Consider the following 12934-nt stretch of genomic DNA (forward strand, 5'->3'; position numbering starts at 1 on the left):
GAAATTTTTTTCGGGGGGGGGGGGGTTCACCAGCCCGACCGGGGTGGGGGGGGGGGGGGGGGCAAGCTTCTGCTTTCCTCTACGTCACGTGATCGATAATAAATATCGGTAGTGTAAGCAAACGCTATACATGTATGTCAAAGACATGGGACCGCCCCCCCCCCCCCCTTCACGTGTGTGTGTGCTTGTGAAGACATTATGTGAAAAGTAAAGTAAGCTCAGTAAATACAGTAAGGACGACAGCTACATAGGGCGTTTGGAACAACGGTCTCTCATCGCGCCACTGAATGGACCAGTCTTCGAAAACGCATCATTGAGACGACCCGTGCGATCGGAGAAGACATCATTAATTGTTAATTTCCGTTAAGCATAGATGGCATCGTCCTCGTCGGGGCGAAGTGCATTTCACAAGTCAAGGACGGCTATACGCGTGAAAATGCACGTGTGACCAGGCTATACCTACTCCCATAGCAATAGCTGGTTCGCTGCGTCTTTGCGCTAGAAAACTTAAATAGGCCCTGCTCCCTCATACGAGAGGGTTGCATTTCCTGCGGCAAGTGCATGGGCCGCTGTGTCTTCCGCTTTGTGCGAGCGTGCAGCCGTCATTGCCTTTACGTCAACAGATTCAGAATTGTACAGAATATTTCACCGCACAGCATAGATATGGCATGTGTACGCATTTTAAGTAGTGCGTGCAACTCATTTCTGCTTCACTTAGGCCGGTGCAAACAGGAAGCGGCCTTGTACCTCACAGAATCTCGACTGATTGATGTACTAGTGATGCAGGAATGAACTCCGGTCTTGTTCAGTGCATAGTGCACATAATCAATTTCTCAGGACGCGTGAACTCCGACGAGAACTCCGAGCGCCTGCAACAAGAATTTACTCACGCTGTACTGCGCACAGCAGTAATTCATGCTTGTACGTCGGCTGTCTGTTTCGTGCATTCTGTTGCGAGTCGGTGGAATTTCACTGCTGTCATCAACCCCTTCGTGTGTACATTGCTGGTTTGGGATTCCACAACAAAACAGCAACTACCAGCCTTCCGTAATAGCTGGTTTGGGATTCAACAACACAACAGTAATTACCAGCCTTCCGTAGGGGCGCAATCGCAAACAAGAGACGTTTCTCGCGCAGACTAAGCCTACTTTCACACTTGGGAAGCGGCAAGCGGGCGGAAAGGCCAAAGCGGCCGGAAAATTTTTTCCGTGCCTGTCCAAGTTGTTCACATTTGTTTTGCTACCGCCGCGGCCGCCGCTGCCGTTTTCGTCGAGATCCATCTAGTCTGCGTACGTTTGTCGGCGTGGTGGCGCTCATTATCGCATTATTTCGAGCGGTATGTTCATTCATTGACCCACGTACGTACCGTCATCAAAAGTGATCATTTTACGCAACTTCGCGTGTCATCTGCGGCCTTCGGTAAATTCCTCGTTGGCGTTCCGTAATTCTCGCTCACACGGGCGCGGTAGCGCTGAGTCACAGGTTGGTGCCTAGGCGTGATAATATTTGTTTAATAGCTTTTATTTACAAGTTGTAATAACATTTCATCATTTCGTATTGTCGGCGCCTCCAGGACACCAAAGGGGCAGCGGGAACACCACAGCTAAAACCCGGGCTGGCCCTTGTGTTGGGGCTCGCCAAAGCCTGCGCGTCCTACGTGAGACCTACGCTCTCAATCTATCGTCGCGACGAGAAAAGCACCCCGCGACTTCTGCAACATACCGTACACGTGCGAGGAGAATTATGGAGCGCCAACGAGGAATGTGCCTAACTATTGTCTGCCATGGAAGTGGAAGAAGAAATGGCTTTTATACTTCTACCTACTTGTTTTCTAGAAATTGACAATGAATAAACGGAAGACGCGGACACCTCGGAAACGGCGGTGGTGGGTTCGCCTGGCTTTGCAAAAGCGCGAGAAGTTGGGTCACGCCAAGGCTTCGTTGCCGCACCTCCAGTCGCGCGAGGTTGAATACTATCGCGAGTATTGCTGACAGTACGTTTTATTGCCACTCTTGTCGTAGAGCAAGGGCTGGTTCTTGATCGCGTCGATCAGCATTACAGCCTACACTTTTGGTGCCATGTTCAATTTTACGACCGGTTGTTTACATGCTAGTGTAGCTTCCAGTGAAGCAGAACGACTTTCCGCCGCGTTTCCGCTTCGCCATGGCGAAAAAATCGGCCCGAGACCAATTTGGCTCGCAGCCTGTTTTTCTGCCTGTTTTGCCACCTAGGCGGGCGGATTTTTGCAAGATTTTGCCGCTTCCGACAGCTTCGAGACCAAGTGTGAACGTAGCCTAAGATCCTGCGCGCGCGCGGCCTAACCGGCACCTGAAAGGAAGCGGCGGAAATGAATACCGGAGATTTTGACCACCTGGGGTTTTAACGTGACCTAAATCTAAGTAAAAGGGCCTCGAGCGTTCTCGCCATCATCTAAAATGCGGCTGCCGCCTTTGTTGCTTCATTTGTTGCGCATTTGTTGCTTCAGAATGCGGCCGCCACATTCTCGCCCAAAACTTCACAGAGTGTCAAAGACTTAACAAACACTGTGACAGTGTTTTCCATACTCAGACATGATTCTCTGTAAATTACCAACCCAAACGGAAGCGCCCAGGAATGAAATTGTGATAGTAGCACCGGTTTCATGAATTATATGTCAGCGCGAAGCGACGAGAAAAAAGGGTGGGTAAGTGGGGGGGGGGGGGTTGCGGAAAAAATTTCGGGGGGGGGGGGGTTTGAACCCCCCCAACCCCCCCCCTGGCTATGCCGCTGCCTGGAAGCAGTCGCGGAAAAGCAGTGCGGGCAGACGATAACTTACCTTTTCTTTAATATTTTGCAACGTTTTCTTTACCGTTGAGCAGTCAGTCATCCTTGTTCTCGGTATGCGCTGAATAAAGTGTTCCTGTGGTATAAATAATGGAAAAGGACGAATACGTTGAATCGCAAGAAAGGGAAGAAGAGAGATTTGCCATTTGAGCAGCAACGTTGCCTGGCGGAGATGGATCGAGCCGGACTGTGGGCAAGAAGTGTTTCGTTCCAAACTGCAAGAGTGGATATGGCTCGTGCAAATACTCGTCCCTAAAGAGACCAGTCGACTGCAAGCACGGCAGGATGCCATACAACATGAAGACCCGAGTCCGGCGACCAGGGGACTACGTGTAGGAAAAGCACTTCGACCCAATGTACGTGTTAAAAACATGGACGGCAGTGCACAACGGAGTTGTTTTAGCCAGCACGACCCGAAGAGCTTCTCTAGCTAGAGATGCTGTGCCGACTCATTTTCCGGCTACTTCACAATCCACTTTCAAAGAACTGTGTTCGGTGAGAACTGACACTTGCAAAGCAGTCCGAAAGAAAGAGCAATAGGCAGAAAGCACAAGCGAAAAGGAAGAAACAGAAAATGAATCACGAGTTACTGGAGCTAGCAACTGACGTGCAAATAGAAGACGGCCAGAACCTGAATAGCGCAGCCAACACAGACTCTAGCTGACGGCAAGCGCAAATCAAAACCTGAAGGCAGTGAACTACAAGAACCGCAGGCAAAAGTATATATGATGCAAGAGACAAGAGACTTCTCGTGTGGAACAGGAAACGTTAGCCATAGCAGCGCAGCAGTCTACAAGACCTCACAAAATTCAAGACTTCAGTGCAGCGCCGCATGACGGTAACACCGACAGCATCAACTTCAACACGCTCTTTGAAAATCCCTGTCTCGCCACGCTGCCTACAATATTGTAGGCCTGCAATAGGGTCAGCATGGCCGGTGTAAGAAGCTTAGTTTTTCTTCACCTTGAAAAAGCTTCGAACGGAAGTTCCTGTGGGCCCACCGAGCCTGCTTTGATGTTTATGAAAAAGTACCTTGAAGTTGATGACCAGATGAATGCCCGCGTCATTATTATGGCGAAATCTATACCTCCAGAAAAACTTGGAATTATGAGTAAGCTGTCAACGCTGGGCGATTTGAACAGTGCCTTGCGCCGAGCCGACAAAGTCAGTGTCTGCAAAGCTGGCCCTGACAGACGTCGCTTCCCTGACGTACACCCAAAGAACGCCTACGTCAATGTATCCAGACACTGGAGGCACAGAGAATGTTCCACTTGCAGCCGCTGTGAGAGGTTACCGGATACACTTCATATTCACCACAAGAGGCTTCTTCGGAAGAAACAAGAGCGCAGGCCGTACCAGCGATTTCGTATACCATCTAGCCCTCAGCGAATGGCAGCCTTAAGGAAGGCAAGATATGCGGTGGCGAAGTCAAAGAGCCGACTGATCAATCGAACAAAAAGACTGAAAGACGAATTAATGAAAAAACGGTATCAAGTGAGCGCAATGTCTGAAGCAACAGTGGAAGAAAAACTTAAACGACTTACCACCAGCTCAGCTAGTGCTCATAGAAGAGTGCTTGTCAGCGGCCAGAGCCACCACTAAAAGGAACCGGCGGTACACTGAATCATGGCTTATGATGTGCCTGCTTCTCCATATTCGCAGTCCGGCCACCTACAAGTTCTTGTTCTGCCCCTTCCAAGCGTTTCTACAGCTAGGAAGTACATGACCTTGATTCAAGTCGACTGCGGATTTGACAAAAGATTCTTAGCTGCATTTCAAAAAAAGATGGCCACAAAGGATTCATACCAGCATCATGGTATTCTTGTTTTCAACGAAATTCAGGTGCGGCAAAAGATGACTGTGCATTCAAAAACAAAGACGTGTTCTGGGTTCACTGACTTCGGCGAATCTTTGCCACGCAAAGAACAACTAGCCGACCACGGACTTGTTTTTATGTTTCGCTCTTTTGGGGATGCACACTCTCAGCCGATCGCCATTTTCGCCAGCAAAGGCCCAACAAAAGGGACTGACTTCGCCCGTCTGGTCATGAAAGCAGTAATACTGTTAGAGCGGGCAGGAGCAATCGTTGATGCTCTGGTCGGCGACGGCGCTGCTATTAACCGCAGGATGTGGAAGGAGTACTCAGTGAGCGGCAATTTTGAAAATCTTATTAATTATTATCCATCCTCTTGATGATGATGATTCATGATCACTTGATCAAATGCGTTAGAAACCCGCCTACACACGCAAAAAATTCTTCAAACTGCTGAAGACCGCATTTTCTGGGCTCACTATGACAAATTACTAATTGCAGACACCAGCAATACTTGCGCTTGCGTGCTTGCGCGTGCTTGCGCGTGCTTGCGCGTGTGCCCAAAGTTGTCATCTGCCCACCTTAACCCTACAAATACCGAAAAAATGAGGGTGAAACTGGCGACACAGATCTTCAGCAGAAGTGTGGCTGATGGCCTACAGTACTATTCTAAACGAGATTGTTTTTGGACTGGAACATATCCAAGGAACAGTCAAGTTTACTATGAGGTTCAATGATCTGTTCGACGCGTTAAACCGGCGTTTTCCCACACAAGGCACAAGACGAGACAGCAAGGACTTTGAAGTCTTAAAGTCTTTCTTGACATGGCTCGATTCTTGGGAAACGCAAGTGGCTGCAGGAAGAATCCCGAAAGAACGCTTTTTAACGGTGTCAACTGCTGAGGGACTTCGAGTGACAGTTATGTCAACAATAGAGTTAACAACCTTACTCGAAGTCTGCGACTGCAAGTATGTGCTTCAACCAGTACGTTTTGGAACGCTTTTTTGGGACTATTCGCCAAGCCGGGGGTCAGAACGAGCATCCTTCTATGCCAACTTTCTATAACATGCTGTCTTTTTACAGTCTGGTAAAGCCCCCAAAGTTTAACAACTGCAGCATTGCAGATGGCTGCGAAAGTCCTCACGCTGTCGGATCTCACAACAGCCTTCCTATCCAATGACAGAGAGTCGAAGCTGGAAAAGCTCAACAAAAAACTTGACAAGAGCGTAGACGATGAAGTGGAATGCGAGACCCTTTGTGACCATGTTTACTCTATGCCAGAAGCAGCAGCGGACTGCGTAGTGTATTACATAACAGGCTACATGTGCCGCAAGCTCTTGGAAGAACACATCATGCGGACAATGCACCCGTGGACTGGCCGTCTCACTTGTAAAGTCAGACCGCCCTAAAGCTTCCCTTGTTAACTTGAAGACTAAAGGCAAGCTGGTTCATCCTGCCATTCACATCTTTCGGATGCTGCAATCTGCAGAGAGTGTCTTTCAGAAGAACGCTGCAAAACGTTCTGCATACTGCCTTACGATAGATGAATTGCTGGAGCAGCACAACTTTTCATTTCCATGTCCTCTGCACAAGGTCAACGTGGTTGCACATGTTTTGCGCTACTATGTTTCCATGAGGATGAGACAGTATGCCAAACAAAAACGATCCCATAGCAGCAAGTGATGCAATTTAAGAAAGCTGGCTAAGCTCGTTTAAACCCAGCTATGAATATTGTCGCCGGGTATGTGTATTCTACATCGATGGACTTCCTTTCTGTTGGTTTGGAAGTTGCTTCCATTTGTTTTAGGGGCGAAGCTCCTTAGGGCGTGGGTCTGTCCTTCTTCCGATGTAGTATGTAGCCACCTGTAGTTTTATGAAGTGTTCACTAGATGGCGTTCCGGTTCCACTTCCGGTTCCACTTTGCGCGTGTTCGGTGCGAACGTGGGCAAAACGCCGACGGCGTCGACAACAGTTCTGCGCGTTGCTGGTGCTGCATGTCCAAGTTTATACAGCTGATAAAACTACCTTGAGTCGACCCCATGGGTGCTTCGCATACTACTCAGGGTTCCCCTACGGGAAGATGGTGTAATTTTCTCTCTCGTTCCCGACGCGCGCTCTCTTTATCTCTCGTCCGTAGCTGTGGTTTACCCGAATGATCCCCCGGTGCTTCGCCCACTCATCATCATTCACTTCGTGGATATGCTGTGATTTTTTTTCTGTTGCCTCAAAATATTGAATAAAAAAAAGCAAGAAAAACAATCAGCATCTTCTATCATGAACATTTTATTAAGGAGCATGCGCATACCGATTCCATGGGACGATATATACGCATGGAATGTGCCACATGGTTCATAAGAAACAAACAGCCTTTATATTGGTGCTTTATGGACTGAAAACCATGCACTGAGCCTGTATGCGAAATGCACAAACTTAATTTTCGTTTGAGTCTACAGAACAATGATAGCACAGTTAACCGCATTACGCAAAAGCACTTATATATACACTCAGGAGGACATCGTACGCGGTACTCCCCTACGCACTGTTTTCGCATGAGAAATTAAAAACAGGGACGCAGCGTATAGTGACGACAGATAGCAACTTGTCATCTAAACGTAACTTGCAAAATGAATTGTCAGCTGCTCCAGCAAAAATTCGGAACAATAACAGGCGCTCTGAAAAACGTAGGCTGAAATGGCTGAAACACGCGCGCTCAGGGTATGTCAGCCCCCGCCCGGCCCCCATGCCCCCGGCGCCCAGCCTCCTAGTCGCGTGCGCTACCTAGCGGCATCACAACATTATTGAGACGCGCCACGCGCTTCCGTCTCTCTCTCTCTTTGTGCTGCAGCAAGTCTATGTGAACTAATGGTGCGAAAACATTGTTTCGTGCCTGGATGCTACTATCGTACTGCTTCCCAATTTTTGCTCTCCGTGCAGTGCCTTAATTTCTATGATTTGGTCAAAGCACCCAGCCGTGGCCACTGTGAAGATCTGACACTTCTCCTCAGCATTGAGGGTGCAAACCATGAACTGGACGCACTGCTGGATAGTGGCAAGGTTGAAGAAGCTTCTCACATGATAAAGAAGTCCACAATGCTTTATTTAAACAGTAGCACAGAAGCACACGGACAGCGAAAGGAACAGACGGAACACAGCGCTAACTAACAAAATGCGACAAACACTCGGTTGGTAGCGCTATGTCCCGTCTGTTTCTTTCGCCGTCCGTGTGCTTCTGCGCTACTGTGTCAATAATGCCATACCAACTAGCCCACCAGTCTGTCCTTTGGAATCCGCAATGCTCCCCGACCATGATTACTCTGAAAAGATGAGCGACTCGCGGCTAGTCTTCTGCATGACAGGGTATGTTGCACGCAAAACAACCCTGAAGTCTGTGTGCAAGGAATGCTTCGACGAGCTCCTTGTGGCCGCTGGCAAAGACAACGAACAGTGGTGATGTTTACCAAGTTATGCATCAATGGGGCCCTTCTCGTTTGTATAGACGCCCTTGAAACCACATTTTGGATGTGGTTCAGTTACAACGAGCTGCACAGTGACAGCTTGGAAGAGCTTGTCTCCTGCCTGCCCAAAAACGACGTCATACTGGGCTGTGCACCGCATGGCCTTACCAACCAGGTTACAAAATTATTTTTGGTCACCTGTTTGCACTTCTACACGAAGGCACTCAACAAAGAGAGAGCGTCTTTTCGTGAAAAGAAGCACCTGAAGCTCAGGCATGTGACTTAGCAGAGAATAACATAAGGCTGACAACATTGTGTTTGTGAACAACTTAAAATTTCTATTCTCGTGAGACAAAAAGCACCAGCTCAGTTGCGTAGCGTAGCAAAACATCATCGATGACAAGTTTAGGTATCGATTACTGAGAATGGTTTGTTTTAAACGGATTGTGAACCACTCTTCAAAAATGAGTCGTTTGCGTAAACTGTGTGTAAAAGAAAATGTTTGATTCCGAGTTAACACTGGGAACTTTCTTGCTTTGCATTCGATAAGGTGTCAGTGGAAGTAAATCGGCTAAAGCAAGCTACATTCTACCATCGACGTGCACTCAATCGGATTGTTACCTTGGCACCTTTCAATAGACAATTTTAGCAGAGTTCCGCTTACGCTCCGCTCAGATTTCACGCTCTGAGATACTGCAGGGAACTGCGTAGATTTCGCATTTGATAAGCGCGTCTTGCAGAGATGTGAGCGACGCGCTATCAACTCAGCTGCAAAACGACGAAGAGGCCAAGTAGACACGCTGTCACGCTCCGCTCAGTCGGCTTTGTAGCGGAGCGAGGGATGCGGTCGTCGTTCCGCTGCCAGTATGAGCGTTGTGCACAAGCGCAATAGCGTTCCCCGCTAAGCGGTTGTGTGGCATTTGCTAGCATATGCTGGTCTGAGCGGAGCGGACAGCAAGCACTCAGCTAAAACACTTTAATTACGAAAGGGCTAGCACAGCTACTCAATCGCCATTAGGCGCCATGCACGAGCGAGAATATATATTAGTACGAAGCTTTCTTGTATTATTGCATATTGGGCTGCGCACGCGGATGATCAGATTCCACGCAGCACCCTTGCACTGCAGCTGCTAGCCACCGTCGCGGCCGACGTGTAAGCGTGTGGCAGTGCCACCTGGCGCTTTCCCCACAAAGCGCCACGCGTGAGCCGGCACATTCAATACACTTCCCCATTCTAGCCACTGTTAGAGTGAATGGGGGAGTGGGTCCAGCGGACGCCTTAGCAAGCACCGAGGGTGAAGCAAAAAGCACGGCAAATCTGGCGGCGCTGCCGTTGCCTTATTCGGAATCTCCGGCCAATAAACGTTGGCTCCGGCTGTTTCGGCAGCGCTCATTGGCTGAGGCGAGCTCGCGCTCTGAGTAGCTGTCGTCTGCTCAACGCACCGTCGTTGTTGCGTCATTTGCGTTCTTTCCGCCGCTCTTTTTCCATTTTATTTACAATAAATCGGTGGAGAATAAGCTCAGTGCTGCCGCCACCGAGTATCCGCCTGTCAAAGCTCGATGCAGCGGCAGTAGGGTCTCCGACGCGACAAGCGCCCGGCTGGCGAGCGGGGCTGCTCATTCGGGAGAAAGCGACGGTGGCGCCACCTAAATTTTCAATAAAAAATGTCTCAGCGCAGAGTGCTCATTGGACCCACTCCCCCAAACTAGTACCAGAGGCGTACCAACTATTTCTCGAGTGGGGGAGGGGGCAAACCGCAGATCTGACTCTCTCTCTCTCTCCTTACATATATATAATTACTATTATAATAAGTGAAAAAGCCTGGAAATGCATCTGTCAGGTATTTTTCTCTCACGTAACAGACATATAGACCTATTTCTACATGGTTAACCATCGAGGCCCGAAAAATTATTTGAAATTGCATTTGTTTCTTGTAGCTATAAAATCTATATGTGACATAAATTACTCCCAATTTTCAAAAGAAAGAAAGACGGCAGAGGTACTTGGTGAAGTACAACCCGATTTTAAATGAAGCTGTTTTTTTTCTCGAATAGTTGCACTAAATGTTTCAGTTTCCTGTAATTACATCACATACTTTGAAAAGTTACCCGTATATTAGTGTTCCGTTTTAAACCTTGTCCCCGTGTAATGCTTTGAAGCACTTCTTGCTGGAAACTTAAAAAAGACAGTAAATCATCAATACACATCTTACTTCGTCAGAAAATTTCATTATCCCCAGATATAAACAAGACGCCTTGTTTAGCTCACCGAGGACACCGGAGAAGCAACCTATACACATCCCGTATAGTGCACGGGAACAAATGAGAAAACAAGGGTTTAGTAATTATCTGCAACACTTGCATTTAAACCAGAAAAGTGAGATTTTGGCAACGCACTGCGTTAAAATTCTCCCTATTTTCATGAAATTTCAAGTCCATATCTCATGAAATTGTTTTAGGAGTCGGGGAAAGCGGCGGTATGGCACCCTGGAACAGTTCAATATGTAACTTTCTACAAAGGCTTGCAATGAACCTACACAGAAAAAACATGTATCGCTAGTCACTCAGAATATTGTTTCGTACTTCGAATAGATATTAACACCGTGCCCCGCATAGTTTGCTAAGGATATCGGGATCAACAACTGAATGCCGTGTATGAAGCATAAAAACTGGGGGAAAGCGAGTATTCAGTAGCGGTTTTTCGAGTACGTAAGCAACCACCGCAGTTCAAATTTTAGGAACACGTCACAATAAAGTGGTCTTCATTGCTTCAAAATATAAAATATCTGCTGTTTTTGCTCCTGCCGGGAAACAAGTAGTATGGTAGCCCTTATTCAGAAACGGCCTGAAAATGAAATCGATAAAAGCAGAAATGACACAGGCCTTTAGAAAAAATCCCGTTAGGTGTTCTATTGGCACTGAAATATAGCTCTGCACGGTCGACCGAGGTGTACTTTCACGAACATACCACCTCGCAGACCCTCATGTAATGCCCCGTTCTGGTACCTTTGAGGTATCATGAATAAATGAACTTGCATATAAAACCCTAATCCGTTCTAAACTAGAATATGCCAGTGCTCTCTATGACAACCACCAGGTTAATATGATTAATCCCCTTGAATCGGTTCAGAACCGTGCTGCCAGGTTCATTCTCTCTGACTACTCCTATAATACAAGTGTCTCAGCCTTAAAATCCCGGTTGTGTCTTCCCTCGCTCACCTCCCGCCGCAAAAGTGCTCGTCGTTTGTATTTTTTAGGTTCTTTCATTCGCTGCCCGCCGGTAACCAAATCATCATTCCGGCGCATCGTTTCTCCCGCCATACGCATCCCAATGCTGTGCATCCACCACGCGCCCATTCCACCACGTATTAGCGTTCTTTTTTTTCTGCACTCAGCCCGAGAATGGAACACCCTTCCTTCTGACATCACCCTCATCCCCGACATTTCCGGTTTCAAAACTGATATTGAAGACCATCCTTCAAGTCACGCCACCTAACCTCTCCCGCCATTTTTCTACGTGCGCACCCCTCATGTAATGTCCCGTTCTGGGACCTTTGAGGTATCATGAATAAATGAATAAATTGTAGTGGGGAATATGCATGTAGGCGCCGTGGGCATTGCCATCGCTTCGGCGCGAGACCCGAGCTCGAGCTACGGATGCCAACAGCTAGGACTGTGCCTACAAAGCTACTTGCGATCCCTCGGACGAGTCTCAATAAATCCCCCTTTCATTTGGTGGAGGTGCTGGGTAACCTCGAAAACTGGAACTCCGAAGCCGGACGCTCCCCACTGCTACGACCATGCCTGATGACACCGCCCAGGAAGCTGAGGCGGCTGCATGGGCTCCTCGCCTACCGGTGTTCTCTCCTTCGCCTTCAGCGCCTCGCCCGCCGCTGTTCTCTCCTGCGCCTTTGCCTCGGCAGCCGGCGGCTCACTTCTTCAGTGCACAACAGCAGGATACAAATCCTTGGCGCACTGCTGATAACCGCCCCATATGCTACGCCTGCGGCACCCCGGGACATGTAGCGCGCTTCTGCCGCCGGCGTTTCCCGGCCTTCATGGGCACCACGCGAGCCCCCCACTACGGATTCCGACCATTTCGTATGCCACAACAGCCGCCACCGGAAGTCTACGTTGCTGATGACGTACCAGCTTCGGAGTACCAGCCCTTTGGTGCTCGTCGCTCGCCTTCCCCTCGCTGCCGCTCCCTCTCACCTATGCGTCGTCGGCCCAGCGTCAGTACTGAGGCGGAAAACTGATTTCCGCAGTTCCTGAGGCACGAACTGCGTCGTCGTCGGAAAATCGAAGTCCTCGCTTCTCCCCCGCTAACGTTATTGAAGTGTCAGTGGATGGCATCAAATCTTTTGCGCTCGTCGATACAGGTGCCGCCATATCCGTGATTAGCGAAAAGCTTTGCCGTTTATTACGTAAAGTGACCATGACGCCTTCGGTAATATCGCTTCAAACAGCCACCGCTCAACAAGTTCAGCCCGTCGCTATGTGCACTGCCAGGGTGCTGATTCGAGACATTTTGTACTCGATTGAATTCTTTGTGCTAACCTGTTGCTCCCACGATGTGATTCTCGGCTGGGATTTTCTGTCGCGCCATCATGCCGTCATTGACTGTGCACGTGCTGAGGTTCAGTTCTCCGTCCTGTGCGATATGCCAACTCACGACTTGCAAGTTACTGATGTTAGCAGGATCTGTGTAGCTTCAGATACTGACCTTCCTCCACACAGTGCTGTATTTGTCCCTCTTTCATGCACATCGCTTGCCGACGCGACGGTCTTGTTCAAACCCGCTGCCATCTTCAGTCGCCGCCACCCTATATCGTTGCCTTTC

General features: G+C 48.7%; 1 protein-coding gene across 3 annotated transcripts in view; it reads right to left on the reverse strand.

The window, feature by feature from the left end:
- LOC119455329 (transmembrane protein 50A) overlaps window positions 1-12934 on the reverse strand; it is a 144485-nt gene that overhangs the window by 37669 nt on the left and 93882 nt on the right. The window lies entirely within an intron of this gene.

Source organism: Dermacentor silvarum, chromosome 6 (assembly GCF_013339745.2).
Source record: "Dermacentor silvarum isolate Dsil-2018 chromosome 6, BIME_Dsil_1.4, whole genome shotgun sequence".
Classification (NCBI taxonomy): domain Eukaryota; kingdom Metazoa; phylum Arthropoda; class Arachnida; order Ixodida; family Ixodidae; genus Dermacentor; species Dermacentor silvarum.